Below are 26,182 nucleotides of genomic sequence, written 5' to 3'. Positions count from 1 at the left end.
GACCCATGAGATCATGACCTGAGTCGGGTCGGAAGCAAGAGTCAGACACTTATCCAACTGAGCCACCCAGGTGCCCCTAAGATTTCTTTTAGAAGTCATCAGGTGGAATTGGTACAAAGATAGGAGAAATCGAATGCAGATTTAGTAATTACTCCTGGTGTTACTTCAGTATGTGTTGTAACTAAACGAGTTAAGATGTTTAAGCACTTGGATCAGTTACTGGTGCGTAGTGTTAACTATTGTTGTAGATAAACATTTTAAAAATTTACTTAAAAAAGAAATAGAGCGGTTCTAATGTTTTGCAAATGGCTTGGGGATGGAAATGTAATTTCCTGAGATAGCATCATATGCAGATTTTAAAACACGTTTATTTTAAGTAAAGATGATGTGCTGTGGTGGGCAGAATAATGCTCCCTCCCCTCAAACAAGGATATCTCAGGACCTGGGAGCATTATTCAGTTTCGTGGCAAGGGAGAATTGGGGTAGCAGGTGGAATTAAGGTTGCTAATCAGCTGACTTTAAGATAGGGAGATTGTCACGTGGGCTCAGTGTAATCCCAAGGATCCTTGGAAGTAGAAGTGGAAGAAGAAGGCAGTGCTGGCACTTGTCGTGATGTGAGAAAGTTTCAGCCGGCCATTGTGGGTTTTGAAGATGGAAGGGAGGCAGGAAGCTTAAGAACGAGTGCAGCCTCTAGAAGCTGGAAAAGGCAAGGTAGCAGCTTTTCCTCTAGAGCCTCCAGAGGGGAAGACAGCTTTGCAGCACCTTGACTTTAGTCCAGTGAGACTCTCATCAGGCTTCTGACCTCCAAAACTGTAAGATAATAAATTTGTGTAGTTGTATAGTAGCAGTAGGAAACTGATATATCCTAGCTTATTGTGTGAGGTATTTTATTTTAAAAAGTTGTCTTTTCAATGTTTATATATTTTTTGAGAGACAAAGTGTGAGTTGGGTAGGGGGAGAGGGACACAGAATCCGAAGCAGGCTCTAGGCTCTGAGCCGTCAGCACAGAGCCCAACACGGGGCTCGAACCCACAAAAGGTGAGATCACGACCTGAGCCGAAGTCGGATGCTTCACCGACTGAGCCACCCAGGTGCCCCTGTGTGAGGTATTTTAAAAGTGTCCCTAGTGGGGCACCTGGGTGGCTCAGTCGGTGAAGCATCCGACTTCGACGCAGGTCGTGATCTCGCGGTCCGTGAGTTCAAGCCCCACATCGGGCTTTGTGCTGACAGCTCAGAACCTGGAGCTTGCCTCTGATTCTGTGTCTCCCTCTCTCTCTGACCCTTCCCCCATTCATGCTCTGTCTCTCTCTGTCTCAAAAATAAATAAACGTTAAAAAAATTTTTTTTTAATAAAAAAAATTGTCCCTAGTGATGTTAAACACTAATGTTAGAACTGTGTTTGAAGAGTCTGATTAAAATGGTTTCATGAAATAACGGGAGTGAGGAAGCACTTTTTCTAAATTAATTCATATCATGTGATTTAAAGTGATAATGTAACTGATTTAATTAATGAAATACTGTAAGTAGACCTTTGATTAATATACATCTGTGTGCTTAAAAATTATTACTGGATATTCTCATATCCATATACTTGGAGTTGCTTACATCAATCCTGATGTACATTGTATTTTTATTTCCTCCTGGGCAATTGTCTTCATGGTTCTTTGCCCTTAGTTATTGTTTTATAATATGTTTTATCGTAACTGAAATCTGGCATTACTGCCTACCTATATGCAGTGACTAAATTAAATAGCCCTACAGTATTTTGGGTTCGATTTATCCCAAAGTAACAATGTTAACTTTAAACAAAAAAGCAGAAATCTATTTCTTCTAAGTTCTTATGGAGGCATTTTGTATTCCTCATTCAGTTTATTGATCCTAAGTAGGGATTGAAATGCATTGCCACCTACTGAAACAGAAATCCGAATTCATCAAGGAACAGCGACTCACAGCTGAGTTAGAAAAGTTAGAAGTCAGCTTTTGGGCTTTTTAGTATTTTTCTCTACTCCTCACATCTTTTTACCAAAACCTGCGTACCAATTTCTGGTCCCCCAAATTCCAGCTTCTGGCCTGAACTCTCCAAGGGGCTGATTCTACCCTGCACATCTCTGCGGCTCATTGGAAGAGTTCTAGCAGACTTTTTTTTTCCTTGCGTTTTAGAGGACTATTGTAATTTTCCATGATGAACAAGGGAGATTTTTGTTTACATCTTAGATGGTGTTGTTATTAAAATACTATATAACAAGATTTTCTTATAGTGTCATTGGGTAAATAGTGCTAATTAATCTTCTGGGCCATTATTGAAGCCTTGTTGCTACTTTTTAAAAAATATTTATTAAAATAATACATGAACCTGTTAACACCTAGTGCATAAAGGCTCATGATGAAAACCAGGAGTGTCCAGCTGTAGGTGTTTTTTTTCCACTGTTGTAGGTGTTTTCTTAAACAAGCCTATTTGATTGAGGTCACATGTACCTCTTCAGTTATGTTTTCTTCTAAGATTAACTTTGATAGTTGTTACCCTTCCATTTTTCTTGCCTTTTCTTTCTGGCACTCCTGTTGGTTGGATATGGGATTTCCTAGATTGATCCTCTGTTCCTTTTATTCTTCCTTGCAATTTATTCGTTGAAAATACTGTGTTTGTCTTCTAAAATTTCCCATGTTCTGGGTTCTTCTCATTACATCCACATGATATCGTTAACATGTTTTTCTGTCTTTGTTGCCTATAAATTGGTAGTTATATAGGCTTTATTAAATTCAGGTTTGGTATCTCTCTATTTACAAATACTCTGTAAGTGTTGTGTACTTCATTCAGGCACACATAACGTCTGCTTGTATCTCTTTTTGTGATGTTCTTTTTTTTTTTTTTTTAACATTTATTTATTTTTGAGACAATGCAAGAGCCAAAGTGCAAGCAGCGGAGGGGCAGACAGAGGGAGACACAGAATCCTAAGTGGGCTCCAGGCTCTGAGCCATCAACCCAGAGCCCGACATGGGGCTTGACCCCATGAACCATGAGATCATGCCCTGAGCTGAAGTCGGATGCTTAACCGACAGAGCCACTCAGGCGCCCCTGTTATTTCTTTTTTTTTTTTTTTAATTTTTATTAAATTAAAAAACTTTTTTCAACGTCTGTTCATTTTTGAGAGACAGACACAGAGCATGAGTGCAGGAGGGGCAGAGAGAGAGGGAGACACAGAATCCAAAGCAGGCTCCAGGCTCTGAGCTGTCAGCACAGAGCCCAATACAGGGCTTGAACCCACGAACCATGAGATCATGACCTGAGCCAAAGTTGGATGCTCAACCAACTGAGCCACCCAGGTGCTCCTGTGATGTTATTTCTTGATGACCATTGTTTATAGTGGTCATTTGGGGATTGTCAAAAGGTGAAATTCTAATAATTTTCTTTATCATTCCTTTGATCAATGAAATAGCTGGGCAACTTCTATTGTGGAGAATGTCCCTGTGTCACTTACTTGCTTTACAAAGTAATTGGATGATTGAAAGGTAGGAGAAATGTTTGATTTTTTTTTCCTCTTATTTATTAGTCTTCATAATGAATTGATTCGCTTAGAAGACCTATGAAAGATTTTAAAAATCTTTATAAAATCATGGGTTTAAACATATTTGATAAGTTTTAGTCCATTGCTCTCCTCCTTATTGATGCTCGAAGTGTCCCATATTTGGCCCGAAGGAACCCCTTCAAATTGACTCCTGAGTACTTTTGATGTGACCCAGTGGTTTCTGATAGCTTCCTTCCTGATATGATAAGGAAGCTATCAGATGTGCAGGGTGTTCGTCTTACATATTTTTGGTCCCACGTCACAATCAGCCATTTCTCCAAGGGCCTGATTTTTTTTTTTTTTTTTTTTTTTTTTTTAAGTAGGAAATAACATTTGTAGGCCGCAATCTGAGTTACTGCAGTGCTCATTGCTATTGGGTCGGTCGTCGTTTCTAGGCCATTTTTAGTTGACAGAGCCTCTACGTTAAGTTAATTCCTAAAAGTAGAATAGATTTAAGGAGGATATGTGTATTTTTTATTACTTTTTATAAAAGTTTCAGGGGCGCCTGGGTGGCGCAGTCGGTTAAGCGTCCGACTTCAGCCAGGTCACTATCTCGCGGTCTGTGAGTTCGAGCCCCGCGTCAGGCTCTGGGCTGATGGCTCAGAGCCTGGAGCCTGTTGCCAATTCTGTGTCTCCCTCTCTCTCTGCCCCTCCCCCGTTCATGCTCTGTCTCTCTCTGTCCCCCAAAAAATAAATAAACGTTGAAAAAAAAATTTATAAAAAAAAAAAGTTTCAAACATCCCACAGAGAATAATATAAGGAACACCTGTATACACTTGTGATGTCAATTTAACATTGCTGATATTTTTACCTTATTTACTTCATTTCTTTTCATTTTTTGCTTAAGCACTTTATTTTTTTATTTTATTTTATGGTTTTTTTGTTTTGTTTTGTTTTTTTACTTTTGAGAGAGCGCTCGTGCATGCGTGTGAGCAGGGGAGGGGCAGAGAGAGGGAGACACAGAATCCGAAGCAGGCTCTAGGCTCTGAGCTGTCAGCACAGAGCCTGACACGGGGCTCGAACCCACGTACCATGAGATCATGACCTGAGTCAAAGTCAGACGCTTAACCGACTGAGCCACACAGGAGCCCCGTTTTTTGCTTTTTGCTTTTTTATATCCATGTTACATACAGTACAATAATGATTTCAGGAGTAGAATCCAGTGATTCATCCCCTAGATATAACACCTAGTGCTCATCCCAACAAGTGTCTTCCTTAATGCCCCTTGCCAATTTAGCCTGTCCTCCCTCCCACAACTCCTCCAGTAGCCCTCAGTTCTTATTTAAGAGTCTCTTATGTTTTGTCTCCCTTCCTGTTTTTATATTATTTTTGCTTCCCTTCCCTTATGTTCATCTGTTTTGTATCTTAAATTCCACAAATGAAATCATATATTTGTTTTTCTCTGATTGGCCAATTTCACGTAGCATAATACACGTAGCATAATACTCTAGTTCCATCCACATAGTTACAAATGGCAAGATTTCGTTCTTTTGATTGCCGAGTAATATTCCATTGCGTATATATATCCACATCTTCTGTATCCATTCAGCTGTCGATGGACATTTGAGCTCTTTCCATACTTGGACTTTAGAAAGGCGTATGTGTGTTTATTTTTTTTTTTTTTTTTTTTTTTTTTTTTTTTTTTAAATTTTTTTTTTCAACGTTTATTTATTTTTGGGACAGAGAGAGACAGAGCATGAACGGGGGAGGGGCAGAGAGAGAGGGAGACACAGAATCGGAAACAGGCTCCAGGCTCCGAGCCATCAGCCCAGAGCCTGACGCGGGGCTCGAACTCACAGACCGCGAGATCGTGACCTGGCTGAAGTCGGACGCTTAACCGACTGCGCCACCCAGGCGCCCCCGTATGTGTGTTTAAATGTGGTGATGACAGGATATGTTTTCATGTTCTGGGAGTTGATGGAAGAAATGGCTAAAGTATTTGACATAACTGTTGTCTAGAAGAACATTCAAACATTACGTTAAAACCAATTTGTGGTCTCAGACATGTAATAGTATTCAGATGAAAAATTGTGAATAGTGTAATTTAAATAGGTAATGCATTTAATTATTTCAGGGTGTTTTTTATAGCTTATTTATTACTGGGATGTAGCCCTGCTTAAAATTATAAGCAGGGCTTATAATTTTATTATAGGAGGAATAGGCATTCAGTAATTTATAACTTCAAGTATTTTAGGCCCCCGGTCATCTTTTCCATATTTATAGATACAAACAATTTGGTGCTCAGTCATATACTTGGTTGAGGCTTTGGACAGCTGTGGGGTTGCTTCCTGAGAGACCATTCTTGCTCCTGAAAGTTAGTGGTATTTCTGTAGCCCACAATTATACTGAAGTGGATGGCCCTCTACTTTAGAGGGTTGTTAGAGGATTCAATTTATATTAGAGGATTTATATATATATAAAACATTTAGAACCGTGCCTGACAGGAAGTAAGAACTTTTTCAATGTTAAAGATTACTGTTTTTGCTGTTATTGTCGTGATTTAGAAAGAAAAAGTATTCCTTTCCCAGAACACTTCATTTCCATGTATAGGAAAATCATCATAGAATATTGATTTTTGTTAGAGTTAGAGGACTCATTGTCCTTTGTCAGGAAACTGATGTAATGAATATAAAAACCTGTAATTTATGTATGGCCCTTAGAGCCAGAAAGTATGGTCTTTAATACATTAAACCATTATGCTTATCAACCATGTGCCTTGTATTTGGATTGGCAATATATAATACCTTCTCCTCAGTTTAAGTGACTTCAGTTTGGAGTTGCTGTCGTTTCACTGTAATTAGAAACCTAGCTGAGATCACCTCTGTTGAGAAAGGGAAGTCTAATGCAGTGTGCCTGGGGAACTTGTTGAAAATATAAATTCTCAGATTCTGCTTTCAGAGATTCTAATTAAGTAGGTTGGAGTTAGGGCTTAGGACTCTTCTTTTTTTTTTTTTTTTTTAGAGAGAGAGATAGGGGGCACAAATGAGCGAGGGGCAGAGAAAAAGAGAGAGAATCCCGGGGGGAGGGGGGGCGGGTAGAGAGACAGAGAGACAGAGAAGCGGAGCTTACTGGGAGCAGGGCTCGAGCCCACCAGCCGTGAGATCGTGCCCTGAGCCAAAGTCAGATGCTTAAAGACTGAGCCACCTAGGTGTCCAGGACTCATTTTTAACATGCTCCCTAGATGATTCTGATGCCACACTTTGGAACGGTTCCGTTTTTATTCCTTAGGATGCACTAATATACAGGTGGAAAATGAGATCATCAGAAAGAGAAATAAACCTGTATGCTTTTCTGTAACTGCCTTTACAAAACTAAGCTTTCTATCCTGAAGCTCGAATTAAGAAATAACCACTTGTGCAACACCAGTGAAAATGTTATAAAGCTGTTACCAAGTGGGGTGTGACCGTCATTATCTTATTTGATGCTCCTTATACAAGTACTGCTGTGACAATTTACAGTTAGCTTAGGGACAGGGAAAAATGGTTTTCTTCTAATGAACGGATGTTTCTACTACTGGTCAAGAGAACTGCACCTTTTTCTTGCTGCAAGGAAGCTCAGAGCAATGTTTTGTACTACATTGCTATTTTTTCAATGATTCTCTGCTTTTTAAATGTTTATTCCCCACTTCCCCTGCCCTTCTTGGTTAGTGGCTTTTGATCTTCCAGTACCTAGTTTTCTTTTCCCTGATTTTTAAAAATTAATTAATTAATTTTTAAAATTTACATCCACGTTAGCATATAGTGCAACAATGATTTCAGAAGTAGATTCCAGTGAATCATCCCCTATGTATAACACCCAGTACTCATCCTAGCAAGTGTCTTTCTTTTTAAAAAAATTTTTAAGTTTGTTTATTTTTGACAAAGACAGAGTGCGAGAAGGAGCTGGGGAGGGGCAGACAAAGAGGGAGACACAGAATTTGAAGCAGGCTCCAGGCTCCAAGCTGTCAGCACAGAGCCTGATGCGGGGCTCGAACTCACGAACTGTGAGATCATGACCTGGGCTGAAGTCGGACACTTAACCGACTGAGCCACCCAGGCGCCACCCAACAAGTGTCTTTCTTATTGCCCCTTACCCATTTAGTCCATTCTCCCTCCTATCACCCCTCCAGCAACACTCATTTCTCTATATTTAAGAGGCTCTTATGTTTTGTCCCTTCCCTGTTTTTATATTATTTTTGCTTCCATTCCCTTATGTTCATCTGTTTTGCATCTTAAATCACACATGAGTGAAGTCCTATGATATTTGTTTTTCTCCAATTTTCACTTAGCATGATGCCTCTAGTTCCATTCATGTAGTTGCAAATGGCAGGATTTCATTCTTTTTGATTGTCTAGTAATACTACTTTGTGTGTGTGTGTGTGTGTACTCCCACCAGGAGTACAAAAGAGATCCTGTTTCTCTGCATCCTTGCCAACATCTGTTGTTGCCTGAGTTGTTGATTTTAGCCATTCTGACAGGTGTGAGGTGGTATCACATTGTTGTTTTGGTTTGTATTTCCCTGATGATGAGTGATGTTGAGCATTTTTCCATGTGTCTGTTGGCCATCTGGATGTCTTCTTTGGAGAATTGTCTATTCGTGTCTTTTGCCCATTTCTTCACTGGATTGTTTTTTGGGTGTTGAGTTCTTTATAGGTTTTGGATACTAACCCTTTATCTGATATGTCATTTGCAAATATCTTCTTCCATTCCATTGGTTGCCTTTTAGTTTTGCTGATTGTTTCCTTCACTGTGCAGAAGCTTTTTATTTTGATGAGGTCCCTCTAGTTCATTTTTGCTTTTGTTGCCCTTGCCTCCAGAAACGTGTTGAGTAAGAAGGTGCTGTGGCCAAGATCAAAGGGGGTTTTGCCTGCTTTCTCTTCTAGGATTTTGATGGCTTCCTGTCTTATATTTAGGTCTTTCATCCATTTTGAGTTTATTTTTGTGTATAATGTAAGAAAGTGGTCCAGGTTCATCTTCTGCATGTTGCTGACCAGTTTTCCCAGCACCATTTGCTAAAGAGACTGTCTTTGTTCCATTGGTTATTCTTTCTTGCTTTGTCAAAGATTAGTTGGCCTCATGTTTGTGGGTCCATTTCTGGGTTCTCTATTCTGTTCCATTGATCTGAGTGTCTGTTTTTGTGCCAGCACCATACTGTCGTGATGATTACAGCTTTGTAATACATCTTAAAGTCTGGGATTGTGATGCCTCCAGCTTTGGATTTCTTTTTCAGGATTGCTTTGGCTATTTGGGGTCTTTTCTGGTTCCGTACAAATTTTAGGATTGTTTTTTCTAGTTCTGTGAAGAATGCTGGTGTTATTTTGATAGGGATTGCATTGAATATGAAGATTGCTTTGGGTAGTATCAACATTTTAACAATATTCTTCCAATCCAGGGTCATGGAATATTTTTCCTGTTTTTGTGTGTGTGTCTTCTTCAATTTTTTTCATAAGCTTTCTATAGTTTTCAGTGTATAGATTTTTCACATCTCTGGTTAGGTGTATTCCTAGATATTTTATGGTTTTTGACACAATTGTAAATGGGATTGATTCCTTGATTTCTCTTTCTGTTGCTTCATTATTGGTGTATAAGAATGCAACCGATTTCTGTGCATTGATTTTATATCCTGGGATTTTGCTGAATTCATGGATCAGTTCTAGCAGTTTTTTGCTGGAATCTTTTGGGTTTTCCATATAGCGTGTCATGTCATCTGCGAAGAGTGAAAGTTTGACCTACTCATGGCTGATTTGGACGCCTTTTATTCCTTTGTGTTGCCTGATTGCTGAGGCTAAGACTTCAATACTATGTTGAATAACAGTGGTGAGAGTGGACATCGTGTAGTGTTCCTGACCTTAGGGACAAAGCTCTGTTTTCCCCGTTGAGGATGACATTAGTGGTGAGTCTTTCATATATGGCTTTTATGATCTTGAGATATGATCTTTCTATACCTACTTTATTGAGGGTTTTTATCAGAAAGGATGCTGTATTTTGTCAAATGCTTTCTCTGAATCTATTGAGAGGGTCATGTGGTCCTTGTCCTTTCTTCTATTAACGTGATGTGTCGCATTGATTGTTTTGTGGATATTGAATCAGCCCTGTATCCCAGGTATAAATCCCACTTGGTTGTGGTAAATAATTCTTTTCATGTATTGTTGGATCCGGTTGGCTAGTATCTTGTTGAGGATTTTTGCATCCATGTTCATCAGAGAAATTGGTCTATAGTTCTCCTCTTTAGTGGGGTCTCTGGTTTTGGAATCAAGGTAATTCTGGCCTTGTAGAATGAGTTTGGAAGTTTTCCTTCCATTTCTATTTTTTGGAACAACTTGAAAAGAATAGGTGTTAACTCTTCTTTAAATGTTTGGTAGAATTCCCCTGGAAAGCCATCCAGCCCTGGACTCTTGTTTTTGGGGAGATTTTTTATTACTAATTCAATTTCTTTACTGGATATGGATCTGTTCAAGTTTTCTATTTCTTCCTGTTTCAGTTTTGGCAGCTTATATGTTTCTAGGAATTTGTCCATTTCTTCCAGATTGCCCATTTTATTGGTGTATAATTGCTCATAATATTCTCTTATTATTGTTTGTATTTTTGTGTTGGTTGTGATCTCTCCTCTTTGATTCTTGGTTTTATTTGGGTCCTTTCCTTTTTCTTTTTGATAAAACTGGCTAGGGGTTTATCAGTTTTGTTAATTCAGAGAACTAGCTCCTGGTTTCATTGATCTGTTTTACTGTTGTTTTGGTTTCGATAGCAGTGATTTCTGCTCTAATCTTTGTTATTTCCTATCTTCTGCTGGTTTTGGGTTTTATTTGCTGTTCTTTTTCCAGCTCTTTAAGGTGTAAGGTTAGATTGTGTATTTGAGATCTTTCTTCCTTCTTTAGGAAGACCTGGATTGCTATATACTTCCCTATTATGACCCAGAGGTTTTGGGCTGTGGTGTTATTGTTTTCATTGACTTCCATGTACTTTTTTTTTTTTTTTAATGTTTATTTAATTTTGTGAGAGAACATGAGCAGGGGAGGGCAGGGAGAGAGACACAGAATCCGAAGCAGGCTTCAGGCAAGCTGTCATCACACAGCCCATTGTGGGGCTTGAACCCATGAACTGTGAGATAATGACCTGAGCCGAAGTTGGACGCTCAACCAACTGAGCCACCCAGGTGTCCCTACTTCCATGTACTTTTTAAATTTCCTCTTTAACTTTTTTGTTAGCCCATTCATTCTTTAGTAGGATGTTATTCAGTCTCCAACTATTTGTTATCTTTCCAAATTTTTTCTTGTGGCTTATTTCAAGTTTATAGCCTTATGGTTTCAAAATATGCACATTACGATCTCGATCTTTTTGTACTTGTTGAGGGCTGATTTGTGTCTCAGTATGTGATGTCTTCTGGAGAATATTCCATGTCCACTCAAGAAGAATGTGTATTCTGCTTTAGGATGAAATGTTCTGAATATATCTATTAAGTCCATCTGTCATTTAAAGCTATTGTTTCCTTGTTGATTTTCTGTTTAGATGATCTCTCCATTGTTGTAAGTGAGGTGTTGAAGTCCCCTACTATTATGGTATTATCAACGAGTTTGTTTATGCTTGTGATTAATTGATTTGTATATTTGGGTGCCCTCACATTTGGAGCATAAATGTTTATAAATTGTTAGATCTTCTTGGTGGAACACCCTTTAATTATGATCTAATGACCTTCTTCATCTCTTGTTACAGTCTTTATTTTAAAATCTAGATTGTGTGGGGCGCCTGGGTGGCTCAGTCGGTTGAGAATCCGACTTTGGCTCAGGTCATGATCTCACAGCTTGTGAGTTCGAGCCCCACGTTGGGCTCTGTGCTGACAGCTCAGAGCCTGGAGCCTGTTTCAGATTCTTTGTCTCCCTTTCTCTGACCCTCCCCTGTTCATGCTCTGTCTCTCTCTGTCTCAAAATTAAATAAACATTAAAAAATTTAAAATCTAGATTGTGTGTTATAAGTATGGCTACTCTGGCTTTCTTTTGGCAACCATTAGCATGGTAGATGGTTCTCCATATCCTCCTTACTTTGAATCTGAAGGTGTCTTTAGGTCTAAAATGGGTCTCTTGTAAACAGCATATAGATGGATCTTGTTTTCTTATCCGTTATGTTACCCTATGTCTTTTGATTGGAGCGTTTAGTCTATTGATGTTTAGAGTGAGTACTGAAAGATATGAATTAATTGCCATTATGTTGCCTGTAGAGTTGGAGTTTCTGGTGGTATTCTCTGGTCCTTTCAAGTCTTTGTTGCTTTTGGTCTGTTTGTTTGTCTTTTCTCACCACAGAGAGTCCCCCTTAAAATTTCTTGCAGGGCTGGTTTAGTGGTCACAAACTCCTTTAGTTTTTGTTTGAGAAACTTTTTATTTCTCCTCCTATTTTGAATGACAGCCTTGCTGGATAAAGAATTCTTGGCTGCATGTTTTTCTGGTTCAGCACATTGAATATATCCTGCCACTGCTTTCTGGCCTGCCAAGTTTCTGTGGATAGGTCTGCTGTGAACATGATCTGTCTTCCCCTTTAAGTAAAGGACTTTTTTCCCCTTGCTGCTTTCATGATTCTTCCTTGCCTGAGTATTTTGTGAATTTGAGTATGACATGCCTTGTTGATGGTCTGTTTTTGTTGGATCTAATGGGAGTCCCCTGTGCTTCCTGGATTTTGATGTCTGCGTCTTTCCCTAGGTTAGGAAATTTTTCCACTATGATTTGCTCATGTAAAGCTTCTACCCCTTTTTCTCTCTCTCCATCTTCTGGGACCCCTATGATTCAGATGTTATTCCTTTTTAATGAGTCACTGAATTCTCTAATTTTTATATCGTGCTCTTTTGCCTTGGTCTCCCTCTTTTTTTCTGCTACATTATTCTCCATAAATTTGTCCTCTATATCACTGATTGGCGGCTGCTCTGTTTCATCCATCCTTGCTTCTGTGGCATCCATTTGAGATTGCAGCTCAGTTATAGCATTTTTTATTTCATCCTGACTAGCTTTTATTTCTTTTATCACTGCAGAAAGTGATTCTAATCTATTTTCAACCCCAGCCAGTATTATCATTGTGATTTTAAATTCTGGTTCAGACATCTTGCTTGTATCTGTTTTATCTGTCGGTTAAGTCCCTGGCTGTCATTTCTTCCTGTTTTTTCTTTTGGGGTGGATTCCTTTGTTTCTTCATTTTGAAGAAAGAAAAGGAAAAAAGTAAAAAAATAAATAAAAATTAAAAAAAACACACAAAAAATCAAAGGATGCTAGATCCTAGGTGTGTTTTGGTCTGGTTGTTGAAAGAAGCTTGATAGATTAGACAAAAAAGGGAAAGAAAAGAAAAAAAAAAGGAAAACATTTGAAAATTTGAAAAAAGAATAAAATAAACTGAATGTAAAATAGAATTTTAAAAATTTACAAAAAAGTAAATTTAAGAATCATTTTTATAAAAACAAAAAATAAAAATTAAATTTTTTCTTTCTGTATTGAAGAATAAGAAAAGAAAAAATAATTGAACAGATGGACCAGCAAACAGAGTGAAATACGATTGAAATTACATGCAGTTTCCCCTAGAAGTCAAACTATGAAGTACTTTATAGTCTGTAAACTAAGCAGGCGGAGAGACTGATGTTCTATAGAGCACGATTGGCGCAGTTGGCCAAGGCTTGGTGTAACGGCTCCATTCTCCACTAGATGGTGCTGCTTAATTTACTGGGGTGTATCGTTGTGGCGTGAGTAGGCGTGTATGTGCATGCGCCCCGAGGGGTGAAAATGGCGTCACCCAGCTAGCCAGGCTCTAGTATCAGAACTCTGTGCTTTCCATGATCGGCAATCAAGTGCCCCTCCATTGTCTCCAGCTTCCGTCCTCTCCCTGCTTCTGCATTGTCTGTGACCAAGCCGTCAGACTGCCAGACAGCACCTCCCTCCTGAATTTTGTCTCAGATGGGGCTGTGTTTCCCATCCCCTCACTTTCTGAGGGACTGTGGCCTTGACCTGCTCAGACCCTCTGGGGAATGGTCTCACGGAACAGTGGCTGGGTGCCCGCCTGCCCCAGAAAAAGTTCGCACGATTGTATAGCCTCAGCGTGTCAGAGATTATGGTAAATCACAACACACATCTGGTGCCAGGCTTCACCCCTGATGTCCTTGTTCCAACACCAGCGAATGTGGTTGATCTCTGGGGTCTATTGGGACCTCTGCCGGTGGGGAGGCCACACAGCTTGTACCAAATGTCCTCCCTGCAGGGGAACCACCTCTCCCCATGTGGTTGAAGGACCCCTGAAACCTCACGCTCTGCTCCTGTGGATTCGCCCTTCCCACCAGAGCACCACCAGGTATCAAGCTGCGGAGTTTCAGACTCTGCACTCCCTATTTATAGCCTTAATGGAATTTAAACACTCTTCTTTCTCCTTTCTCCCTTTTTTGTTCAGTCCCTTGCAGCTGTTTCCACTCTTCCTCTTTCTCTCTAGCTGCTTTCAGGGGTGGGGGGGGGGTGCTTTTCCCATACTCTCCCCCCGTCTCTGTCCTCTCTCCAGAAGCAAAAACAGCTCCCTTCCTTCCATGGCTTCCCTCTCCCCCAGTTCACCTCTCCACGCCATGTACCTGCTAAGTTCTGTGGTTCAGGTTGTGCAGATTGTTGTGTTAATCCTCAAATCAGTTTTCTAGGTGTGCAAGATGGTTTGGTATTGATCTGGCTGCATTTCAGGGACGAGAGACAAAAAAAACTTCCATGCTGTTATGCCGTCTTGGGCCCCTCCATTTTTTTTTTTTTTTCAATTGTAAGTGAACTGCATATGTTTTTTAGATATTCTCAAGTTACAGGTTACAAAAGCAAGACTACTTCCCAGTGGCATTGGCATATTCCTGGAGCAAGACTGCCTAGGATGGTGCTAAAAACAACCTACTTCACAATTTCAAAGAACTTGAGGCATTTTAGACTAATCTTATAGTTGTATGAGTCCAGCTCCCAAAGTATTGAAACTGAGTTTGTTTCAGCTATAAGCCATTGTCAATAGTAGGAGACCTTAAACACCTGCCCTCTCTGCGAGTAATTTTGTAAAGATTGACACTGAATAAATCAGATTATCAGTATTGCTTAATGGAGCTGGAAGATTCTCTGTATTTCTCATTATCACCCAAAGTCCATTATTTACATTAGAGCTCACTCTGGGTGTTGTACATTTTATGTGTTTTGACAAATGCACAATGGCCTGCATCCACCATTATAATATCACATAGAGTAGTTTCACTGGCTCAAAATTCCCTGTGCTCCGCCTATTCATCTCTTCCTCCTCCCTAAACACTGATAATTTTTCCTGTCTCCATAGTTTTGCCTTTTCTAGAAAGTCCTATAGTTGGAATGGTACAGTATGAAGCCTTTTCAGATTGCCTTTTTTTTTCACTTAGTAACATGCATTTAAATTTCCTCCATGTCTTTTCATGGCTTGATAGCTCATTTCTTTTTAATGCTAAATAACACTGCATTGTCTGGAGATAGCACAGTTTGTCCATGCTTCCAAGTTATGGCAATTATGAGCAAAGCTGCTGTAAATATCTGGGCGTTAACTTTTGTTTGGGTAAATACGAAGCAATATGATTGCTGGTTCATTGGAGTCATTTTTAATTCTTGTTATTTTAGTGAAGGCTCTGATTGCAGTTGGTTTTTCATGTGTCTTGATGTCCAGGAAGAGAATGAACTGCCCATGCTGGCCAGAATATTTGGTTTGTATAACAGTTTTGTTTATCATTGTAAACTAATAAACCTATATTCTAGCATCTGCTTCAGTCTTTTGCACATTTGAATTTGGTAGACTGAAGCTAATAGGGCCTTCTCGCCCATGGCATGTAGAAGGCAGAAGCCTGGATCTTACAATGTTGGGACTGACTGATGCCGTGGTCCTGCCCAGCTGCCACTTCTGTCCGTTTTCCCATCTGTACTGATTTCTGTACTTGCTAGTCTGTCGTTAATGGACTGGATAAGAACTTGGCAAACAGTAGGTATGCTTCACCAGACTTACAGCTGATCACAGTTGCGTGAGGGACTTGCGCTTTCCACCTGTGTTAGCTTGAGAAGTGACTTGTTCCTTGCAGTGTGAAAGAATGGCCTTGTGTGGTGCATCCTTCCTAGTGACGTCCACCAGCTCCATTCATTCTGACAACTTTTATGATGAATAACATCTGTTGTATTTATTTCTTCTGTGAAGGGCTTTGTTTGACAAAAAGTGGGTTAAGACTCAAAAGAATTGTGTCTGGCCCTTTTTTGCTGTGTTATTTTGGCAAGTGTGACATAATAAGAAAAATATATTTGGTCTCTGCCTCTGGTTCCTGACCTAAAACTCCTCCCCCAAACCCATGTAATTTCCTGTGTGGTAGGGGATGCTAGGAGCATCTTTTGTTAAACTTAAAAATAAAAACTGCCTGTTATTTTACCAGCAAGAGATGGGCTTATTTAGGACTAAAATAAACCCCCTGCCTGGCTGGCTCAGTTGGTATGGCATGCAACTCTTGGTCTGAAGGTTGTGAGTTCGAGCCCCATGTTGGCTATAGCGATCACTTTAAACAAAAACATGTCTGTTTAAAAAAGGAAAAAGGGGCGCCTGGGTGGCGCAGTCGGTTAAGCGTCCGACTTCAGCCAGGTCACGATCTCGCGGTCCGTGAGTTCGAGCCCCGCGTCAGGCTCTGGGCTGATGGCTCAGAGCCTGGAGCCTGTTTCCGATTCTGTGTCTCCCTCTCTCTCTGCCCCTCCCCCGTTCATGCTCTGTCTCTCTCTGTCCCAAAAATAAATAAACGTTGAAAAAAAAAAAAAAGGAAAAAGATAGGCTTACTTAGGAATAAAAGAGAATTGTAGTCCAGAACAAATAAGCTGTGGCAAAATCCATGGGCAAGTCCAAGGGAATAAAGGAGAGGCATGCTTTTTTTTAAGGAGGAAAGGAGTAAGTTGGGAAGTCTGTTATAAACTAAGTCCACTGGGGGTACCTGGGTGGCTCAGTTGGTTCAGCATCTGACTTCAGCTCAGGTCATAATCTCAGTTTGTGTGTTCAAGCCCCACGTCGGGCTCTGTGCTGACAGCTCGAAGCCTGGAGCCTGCTTCAGATTCTATATCTCCCTCTCTATCTGCCCCTCCCTAGCTCACACTCTGTCTCTCTGTCTCTCAAAAGTAAATAAACATTTAAAAAAATAATAAACTAAGTCCATTGGAGGAAACTGAGAATGTGAAGTCTGGTGGCTACTCATTGTCTGAGCTGTTGCCCAGGGGATAAAGAAAATGTCTCTTCTTCTGGCTGGAATAATAGAGGAGGATCTGGGTGCAAGGTCAAGTCCATGTAAAGTCCGGTTCCTCTCTTCCTGTCTGCAGTTGACTACCAATGATGGTAGAGCGTGAGTGCTCCCCCTGTGAAACCACCTGACTACGTTTTAGTAAAATTTCACATGTTCTAACATTTGGTCTTCCACCCCTGTTCCCAACACCAAGAGCTTCTAAAGAAGGAATCTCCAGAGTGATGAGCATCTTTTTGTATGATAATGAATGACTGGTGACTGGGGTCCCCTAAGTAGCTTCAGGGTAGGGGCTGGTTGCCAGAAAGACACCTTAATTAGAAGCTTGGAACTTTCACCACCACCCCCCCCTCCCCCCACCCCCCACCCCCGCATCCCTCACCTCCATCCTCTGGGGAGGGAAGGGGGGCTGGAGATGAATAATCAATCATGCCCACATGATGGAGTCTCCGTGAACATCCCTAAACTGGGGGGTTTGGAGGGTTTCTAGTCTGGTGAGAGGGTGGTGTACCTCAAACCGTAGGGATAGACACCTGCACTCAAGACCCTTCTGGATCTCGCCCTGTGTACCTCTTCATGTAGCTGTTCATCTGTTCTCTGTTTTATCTTGTATAATAAACCGGTAAACGTAACGGTTTCCTGGAGTTCTGTGAGCAGTTCTAGCAAATTGTCAGACGCGAGTAACAGATGTGGAAACCCCTGATTTTATAACTGGTTGCTGAGAAGTCCGGGTGACAACCTGGGACTTAGGACTGGTGTCTGAAGTGGGGTCATTATTAGGGGACTGAGCCCTTCATCCAAGGGGTCCGCGCTGATCCAGGCAGTTAGTGTCAGCTTTGAGTTAAATTGTAGGATACCCAGTTTGTCTGCCAAGAATTGGAGAATTGTGTGGTGAGGAAAAACCCACACATCTGCCTTCAGAAGTGCTGTGAGATTAGAGGAAGAACGTTTCCCTTGAGCTAGTGACGTATTTCCCCACAGCTTCAGTTTCTTATCTTTAAAATGGAGATCCTGTCTCTCCATGCTGCTTAAATAGGGGTTCTCAGGAGAAGCAGGATAAAGTTGAAGCTCTTTACCGTGTTGTACGAAGGTTTTACCTTGGGGCTGAGCCTCTCTTCACCCCTGCTAGTCTTTTTCTCCTGCTATGACTGCTGCCCCCACCCCTGGGCCCCACCTCCAGCTGTAGCTTGATTTTTTTTTTTTTTTTTGAGGTTCCCTAAATAGGTCCTGAACTCTCCACTCTGCCTTGGGCTCACATATTTTCCCTTCAAGGTTTGCCTCCTGTTAGTACTTCTTTCTGCGTGTCTTTCCTACCCACCGGCCCTATTATCTGTCTTCTTATCTATGCTTCCATATCACCTGTACTTTCTTTTATTTCAAGATTTATTCCTTTATATAATGGCTGCTGGTTTTCACATCTGTCCCTGTTAGAAATCTTGGAGATGTTTTATGGTAAGAAACTGTTGGTTATTGGTTATTTTGCTATCCTATTTGTTTTTCCTCTTTATTATTTCTTGCCTTCTACTTTTCTGTAGGTTTAATTTGCTCGTTTTTCTCTCCTCAGCATTTGGGATAGATGATTATTTTCGATCTTCTATCTAACCTATACATTTCAGTCCATAAGTTTCTCTCAAAATGCCACTTATAGATACAATCTCCAGATTTCAATGTGTAGTATTTTTATCATTCTGTTCAAAATATATTTTTTTTTAATTTTTTTTTAAATTTTTTTTTAACGTTTTATTTATTTTTGAGACAGAGAGAGACAGAGCATGAACGGGGGAGGGGCAGAGAGAGAGGGAGACACAGAATCGGAAGCAGGCTCCAGGCTCTGAGCCATCAGCCCAGAGCCCGACGCGGGGCTCGAACTCACGGACCGCGAGATCGTGACCTGAGCTGAAGTCAGACGCTTAACCGACTGAGCCACCCAGGCGCCCCTATTTTTTTTAATTTTTAATGTTTGTTTATTTTCTGAGAGACAGAGCATGAGTGGGGGAAGGGCAGAGACAGAGGGAGACACAGAATCCAAAGCAGGTTCCAGGCTCTGAGCTGTCAGCACAGAGCCCACCGCAGGGCTCGAAACCATGAGCTGTGAGATCATGACCTGAGCCAAAGTCGGCCGCTCAACCAACTGAGCTACCCAGGCGCCCCTGTTCAAAATATTTCCTAATTTAGGGGTGCCTGGGTGGCTCAGTCAGTTAAGCATCTGACCCTTGATTTCAGCTCAGGTCATGATCTCATGGTTCTTGAGATGGAGCCCCATGTCAGGCTCTACGTTGACAGCACGGAGCCTGTTTGGGATTCTCTCTCCTTTTTTCCCTGCCCCTCCCCCCACTTTTTATTTTTATTTTTTTTTTTATTTTACATCGTTTAAGGGTATGGTTCAGTAGCATTAGGTACATTCGTATTGTTGTGCAGCCATCATCATCATCCATGTCTAGAACTTTTTTTATCTTCCAAAACTGAAATCTCATACTCATTAAATGGTGATGTCTCATCCTCCTCTCTCACCAGTCCCAGGCAACCACCGTTCTACTGTTTCTTAGGAATTTGACTGTAGTGTTCACCTTTTCTGACTGGTGTATCTCCCTCAGCATAATGTCTGCAAGGTTCATCCATGTCGTGGCATGTGGCAGAATTTCCTTCCTTTTTTAAGGCCGAATAATATTCCATTGCATGCATATACCATGTCAAAAAGAATAAAATACTTAGGAATTAAATAGGGAGGTGAAAAACTTACACAATGAAAACTATAAAACATTGCTGGAAGAAATTGAACACAAGTAAATGGACATCATATGTTCCTGGGTTGGAAGAGTTAATATTGTTAAAACGTCTAGTACTACCCAAAGCAATCTACAGATTCTGTTTGATCCCTGTAAAAATCCCAGTGATCATTTCTGCTGACTCTTGTAATTAGAACATTTAGTCATTTTTTGTTTCATTTATTTGTTGATAATTTGGGTTAATATTTACCATCTTACTATTTGCTTTCTATTTGTCTTGCCTGTGCTCTGTCCTTTTTCCCCTCCTTTCCCCCCTTTTACTGGATTATTTTTAAAGCTCTGTTTTTCCTTTCTATTAATTTGGTACTCATGCATTTTTTATTGAGTAATTATCATAGAGATAAAAACATGCATCTTTGACTTACAAAAGTCTAATTAGTAATTTTACTTCTTCCTGTGGACTCATGCAAAGACCTTGGAATACTCGAGTACTAATTCTGTTTGCCCACTTCTAATGCATATGCTGGATATTTTAATCTTTGTGCCTGTTAAACACAAAGAGCTGATATTATTTATATTTTTATTTAATTTAGAGTTATCCATATATTTACTCTTTTCTTTTTGTTCCCCTCTGTATCTTCACATTTTCATCTGGGATAATTTTCTTTTAATATTTTTAACATTTATTTTTGAGAGAGAGGGAGAGCGTGTGCATGCGTGAGCAGGGGAGGGGCAGAGAGAGGGAGACACAGAACACAGAATCTGAAGCAGGCTCCAGGCTCTGAGCTGTCAGCACAGAGCCTAATATGGGGCTCAAACTCACAAACCGCAAGATCATGACCTGAGCTGAAGTCTGACGCTTAACTCAGCCACCCAGGCACCCCTGGGATAAATTTCTTTACCCTTAAGATCACCCCTATTAATTTTTCTTTGTTGAAAAATTTTTTTAATTTTTAAATTATAACACGCATATAAAAGATTTTGACCATTAAATTTTTTTTAATGTTTATTTTATTTTTTAAGAGAGAGAGAAAGGGACAGAATGTGAGCAAGGGAGGTGCACAGAGAGGGGGAGACATGGAATCTGAAGCAGGCTCCAGGCTCCGAGCCATCAGCGCAGAGCCCAACGTGGGGCTAGGACTCACAGACCAGGAGGTCATGACTTGAGCCGAAGTCAGGCGCTTAACTGACTGAGCTACCCAGGTGCCCCTTGACCGTTTTTCGTTAAAACATTTTTTTTTATGTTTATTTATTTTGCGAGGGAGAGAGAGCTTGCGTGTGCCGTGGGGGAGGGGGAGGGAGAGAGGCAGAGACAGAGAATCTGAAGCAGACTCAGCACTGTAAGCTCGGAGCCCGATGTGAGCCTCGAACTCACAAACTGTGAGATTGCGACCTGAGCCAAAGTCGGGTGCTTAACCAACTGACCCACCCAGGCGCCCCTTTATTAAAAACGTTTGATTGTTGTAAAATATATGTAACGAATCTTTCCATTTTAACCTATTTTTGAATAGACTTTATTTTCTTTCTGCACTATCAGCACAGAGCCTGACATGGGACTTGATCTCACTAACCAGAGATGAAATCAGGAGTCAGACACTCAAGCAACTGAGCCACACAGGCGCCCCTGGACTTTATTTTTTAGAGTAGTTTTAAGCTCACAGCAAAACTGAATAGCAGGTAGGGAGATTTCCTCCTGTCCCACCCCCACCCCCCACCCCCCACCCCACCCCGTTATCAGTGTCTCCCACCAGAGTGTGCATTGGTTGCAATTGGTTAACCTGTCTTGATACATCATTATTACTCAAAGTCTGTTGAAGTTCACTCTTGATGTTGTATGTTCTATTGGTTTGGAAAAATTGATAATGACACATACCATACAGGGTAGGTTCACGGCCTTAAAAATCTTCTGTGCTCCATCTATCCCATCTCCTCCTTCCCCCTGTTTTAACCTGTTGAAATATTTAATTGTGGTAAAATATACATAAAATTTACCATCTTAGCCATTTTTAAGTTTTATAGTTACATAAGGTATCTAGAATAGTCACTATGTAAGTAGAACCATACAGTGTTTGTCCTCTCGGGATGGCTTATTTCATTTAACATGATGTCTTCGAAGTTTATCCAGGTAGCATGTATGGGAACTTCATTCCTTTTTATGGCTGAGTATTCCTTGGTATGTGTATCACATTTGATCTGTCCATCTGTTGATGGATATTTGGGTTATTTTACCTTTTGGCTGTTGCGAATACTGCAGTGAACATTGGCATATAAGTATCTGAGCCTTTTTAACGCTTTTGGTTATATAGCTATAAGTAGAATCGGTGGGTCATATTTAGCTCTTTCAGGAACCACCAAACTGTTTCCACAGTGACAACACCATTTTATGTTTCCGCCAGCAATGTTGGAGTGTTCCCGCTTTTTCACATCCTTGCCAGCACTTGTTACTTTCCATTATTATTATTATTATTATTATTATTATTATTATTATTATTTTTATTTTCCATTATTCTGATTATAGCTGTACTACTAGGTATGATGTGGTATCTCCTTGTGGTTTTGATTTGCATTTCCATAATGATTAATGACACTAAGCATCTTTTTATACGTTTTTGGGCTGTTTGTATATCTTCTTTGGAGAAATGTCTAAGTCCTTTGCCCATTTTTCAGTTGGGTTGTCTTTTTTTTTTTTTTTTAAGTTTTAATTCCTGTTAACACATAGTGTTGTCTTGCTCTCAGGTGTACAATTTCGTACATCACCCAGTGCTCCTCTGCTATTTCACCCATTTCCCCCTCCCACCTTCCCTCTGTAACTATCAGTTCTCTATAGTTAAGGGTCTGTTTCTTGATCTGTCTGTCTCTTTTTCCCCTTTGCTTATTTTGTTTCTTAAATTCCACAAAATCATATGGTATTTGTCTTTCTCTGACTTATTTTGCTTAGCGTTACACTCTCTAGCTCCAGCCATACCATTGCAAATGGCAAGATTTCATTCTTTTTTATGGTTGAATAATACTCCATCGTGTATATATACCACATCTTTATCCCTTCATCAGTCAATGGACAATTGGTCTGCTTCCATATCTTGGCTATTATAAAGAATGCTGCTATAAACATAGGGATGTATGTATCCCTCTGAATAGTGTTTCTGTATTCTTTGGGTAAATACCCAATAGCGTGATTGCTGGGTAGTTCTATTTAGAACTTTTTGAGGAACCTCCATACTGTCTTCCACATAGCCGTGCCAATTTGCATTCCCACCAATAGTGCAAGAGGTTTCCTTTTTCTCTACATCCTCACCAACATCTGTTGTTTTTTGTGGTTTTTTTTTAATTTTTATGTTTATTTTTGAGAGAGAGAGCACAAGCGGGGAAGGGGCAGAGGAAGACACAGAATCCAAAGCAGGCTCCAGGCTCTGAGCTGTCAGCACAGAGCCTGACGTGGAGCCTGAACTCTCAAACCTAGAGATCATGACCTGAGCTGAAGTTGGCCACTTAACCGACCGAGCCACCCAGGTGCACCTTTTGTGTTTTTTATTTTAACCTTTTTGACAGGTGTGAGACATGCAGATGGCCAACAGACACATGAAGAGATGTTCCTCATCACTTACCACCAGAGAAATGCAAATCAAAACTACAAACTAATCAATTTGTTATCAAGTTTTAGGTGTTGTTTTATATTCTAGATATTAAGCCCTTATCAAATGAGTTATTTGTAAATATTTTCTCCCATTCTGTAGGTTGTCTTTTCACATTCTTGACCATGTCCTTTGCAAATAAGTGTTTAATTTTTGTGAGGTCCAATTTACCTATATTTCTTTTGTCGCTTGTGCTTTGGTATTCTAAGAATTCATTGCCAAATCCATGGTCCTGAAGAGTTATCTCTAAGCTTTCTTCCAAGTGTTATATGAGTTTAGCCCTTATATTAGCAATCTATGTGGGTCCTATGATGTGAGGTAGGGGTCCACATTTTTTCTTTGGTATGAGGATATCTAGCTGCCTCAGCACGATTTGTTGAAGAGATTGTCCTTTCCCCATTGACTAGGCATTTTTGTAAAAAATCAGTTGACCATTTATGGGTTCACTTCTGGTCTCGAAATTCTATTCCATTGGTCTGTATGTCATCTATCCTTATGCCAGCACATTGTTTTGATTATGGTAGCTTCGTAGTAAGTTTGAAACTGGAAAGTGTGTCCTCTGACTTTGTACTTCAAGATTGTTTTGGCTATTCAGGGCTCCTTGTGCACTTTCACTTTTTGAGGGATATTTTCACCAATTACAGTGCTCCAGATCACCAGTTACTTTCTTTCAGTGTTTTGAATCATTCGTTTGTCTTCTGGCTTTTACTGTCTTTACGAGGAAGTCAGCTGTTGATCTGGTTGTTTTCCTTTGATGGTAATCTGTTTCCTCTCCCCCACCCCCAGCTGTTTTAGGATTTTTCTCTTTGTCTTTGGTGTATGGCAATTGTATCCTAATGTGCTTGGGTGTGGTTTTCTTTGCATTTGTACTTTGGTGTTTTTTGAGCTTCTTGAGTCTGTGGCTTAATGGCTTTCTTTAGCTTTATAATATTATCAGTCCTCATTTCTTCAAAGATTACTTCTTCCACAATCTCTCCTCTCTTTTTGGGACTTCAGTTATATATGTAGTAGACCTTTTCATTATGCCCTTAGGTCTCTTTCACTCTAGCCCTTGTTTTTCATCCCACATCACTAGGCTTCATTCTCTATATTTTTTCTGACCTGTTTTTTAATAATGTATGATATAGTCTATTTTCTTTTTATTTTTAACTTCTTGGGTTTATTTATTTTGAGGAAGACAGACAGCACAAGTGGAGGAGGGACAGAAAGAGGGAGAGAGAAAACCTCAAGCAGGCTCTATGCTGCCAGTGCAATGCCCGATGTGGGGGCTCAAACCCACAAAACTGAGATCATGACCTGAGCCCAAACCCAAGAGTCAGACATTCAACCCACTGAGCCATCCAGGTGCCCCTAGGATAATCTATTTGAAAACTCCACCCATTAGATTATAATTTGAATTGTGTTTTTCAGTTCTGGAGTTTTACTTAGGATTCTAAAAAATGGAGTTTTAAACTTTTCTGCAAAATTCTCAAGCTTTTCTTGCAAACATTAAATACAGTTAAAACTCCATCATGCAGATGCCTGATTAATCTGTTTATTGTTGGCTGTTGTTTTCCTTGGTTCTCAGTCACATAGTCTTTGTCTTTTTGTATGTCTTTGTCTTTTTCTTAGATACTTTTTAAGTGCCAGAAATTATTATGAAAACTTATAATTTGAGCTTTACAATAGTGTTATCTTCCTCCAGAGAGGACTGAAATTTGCTCTGGCATGTAGCTAGGGTCAGTAGCAATCCCAGATCACTTTAAACGTATCTGAGAATGAGATTATTTGAAGTTGGCCGTTAATCCCTACAAGGGCTAGTTTATTTAGAGTTGATTCCTCCTTACTCTTAGAATGAAGACATTTTGAGCCCAGTACAAATCCTAGAGAGTTTCTCGGCAACTTTCACCTTCCCTGGGAGGCTGTGATTTTCAATATTGATTTCTTAGCCCCTGAAATCTGTCCAAAGGTCTGTTCAGCTTTTTAACTTCTTCTATCAGAATTATCAGATGCCTCAAGGGGAAAAGATTGCTCTACATGCTTATTAGTTCAACTCTTTGGGTTTCCCTCTTCTCCACATCAGCCTTGTAATTCTTCACTGCCTTAGTAGCTCTCTGGTGCTTTCAAAGAGATATTTTATATGTATACATATTTTTTTAATTGTAGTAAATGTACATGACCAAACTAACCATTTTAACCATTAGTTTTGTTTTGTTTTGTTTTGTTTTGAGAAAGGGCATGAGTGGGAGAGAGGGACAGAGTGTGGGAGAGAGAGAATCCCAAGCAGACTCCACATTCATTGCAAAGTCTGATGTGGGGCTCGATCCCATGACCCTGGGATCATGACCTGAGCCATAACCAAGAGTCAGATGCTCAACTGACTCAGCCACCAGGCACCCCCTTTTTAACCATTTTTAAGTACAGTTCAGTGGTATTAAGTACATTCACATCATTGTGCATCCATCATTACTATTTATTTGGAGCTCTTCATTTTTTTTTTTAATCAAAAAAAAATTTTTTTTTTTTTTTTTTTTTACTCCTTGAGAGAGTGAGGGGGAGGGAGAGTGTGAGTGAGTGAAGGGTGGGGCGGGGTGGGGGATACAGAGGGATCTGAAGTGGGCTCTGCACTGATAGCAGAGAGCCCTAATGGGCTTGAACTCACAAACCATGAGATCATGGCCTGAGCTAAGTCTGACACTTAACTGACTGATCCACCCAGGTGCCCCTGGAACTCTTTATTTATATAGCCAAAATCAGGAGTTGGACATTTAACCGACTGAGCCACCGAAGTGCTCCGATATGTAAAATGATTTTTGAAAAGAGTTTATCCAGGGGTGCCTGAGTGGTTCAGTTGGTTAAGTATCCAACTTCGGCTCAGGTCATGATCTCACAGTTCATGGGTTCAAACCCCGCATTGGGCTCTGTGCTGACAGCTCAGAGCCTGGACCCTGCTTTGGATTCTGTGTCTTCCTCTCTCTCTCCCTCTCCCCGACTTGTACTGTGCCTCTGTCTGTCTGTCTCCCTCTTTCAAAAAAAAAAAAAGAATAAA

General features: G+C 40.3%; 1 protein-coding gene across 2 annotated transcripts in view; it reads left to right on the top strand.

The window, feature by feature from the left end:
* TBCE (tubulin folding cofactor E) overlaps positions 1-26,182 on the top strand; it is a 92,316-nt gene that overhangs the window by 25,164 nt on the left and 40,970 nt on the right. The window lies entirely within an intron of this gene.

The sequence above is a fragment of the Lynx rufus genome, unplaced genomic scaffold (genome assembly GCF_022079265.1).
Source record: "Lynx rufus isolate CCGP_SWC_20201006 ecotype Redwood Valley unplaced genomic scaffold, mLynRuf1.p SCAF_25, whole genome shotgun sequence".
Classification (NCBI taxonomy): Eukaryota; Metazoa; Chordata; class Mammalia; order Carnivora; family Felidae; genus Lynx; species Lynx rufus.
This window is presented reverse-complemented; position numbering and strand designations above follow the sequence as displayed.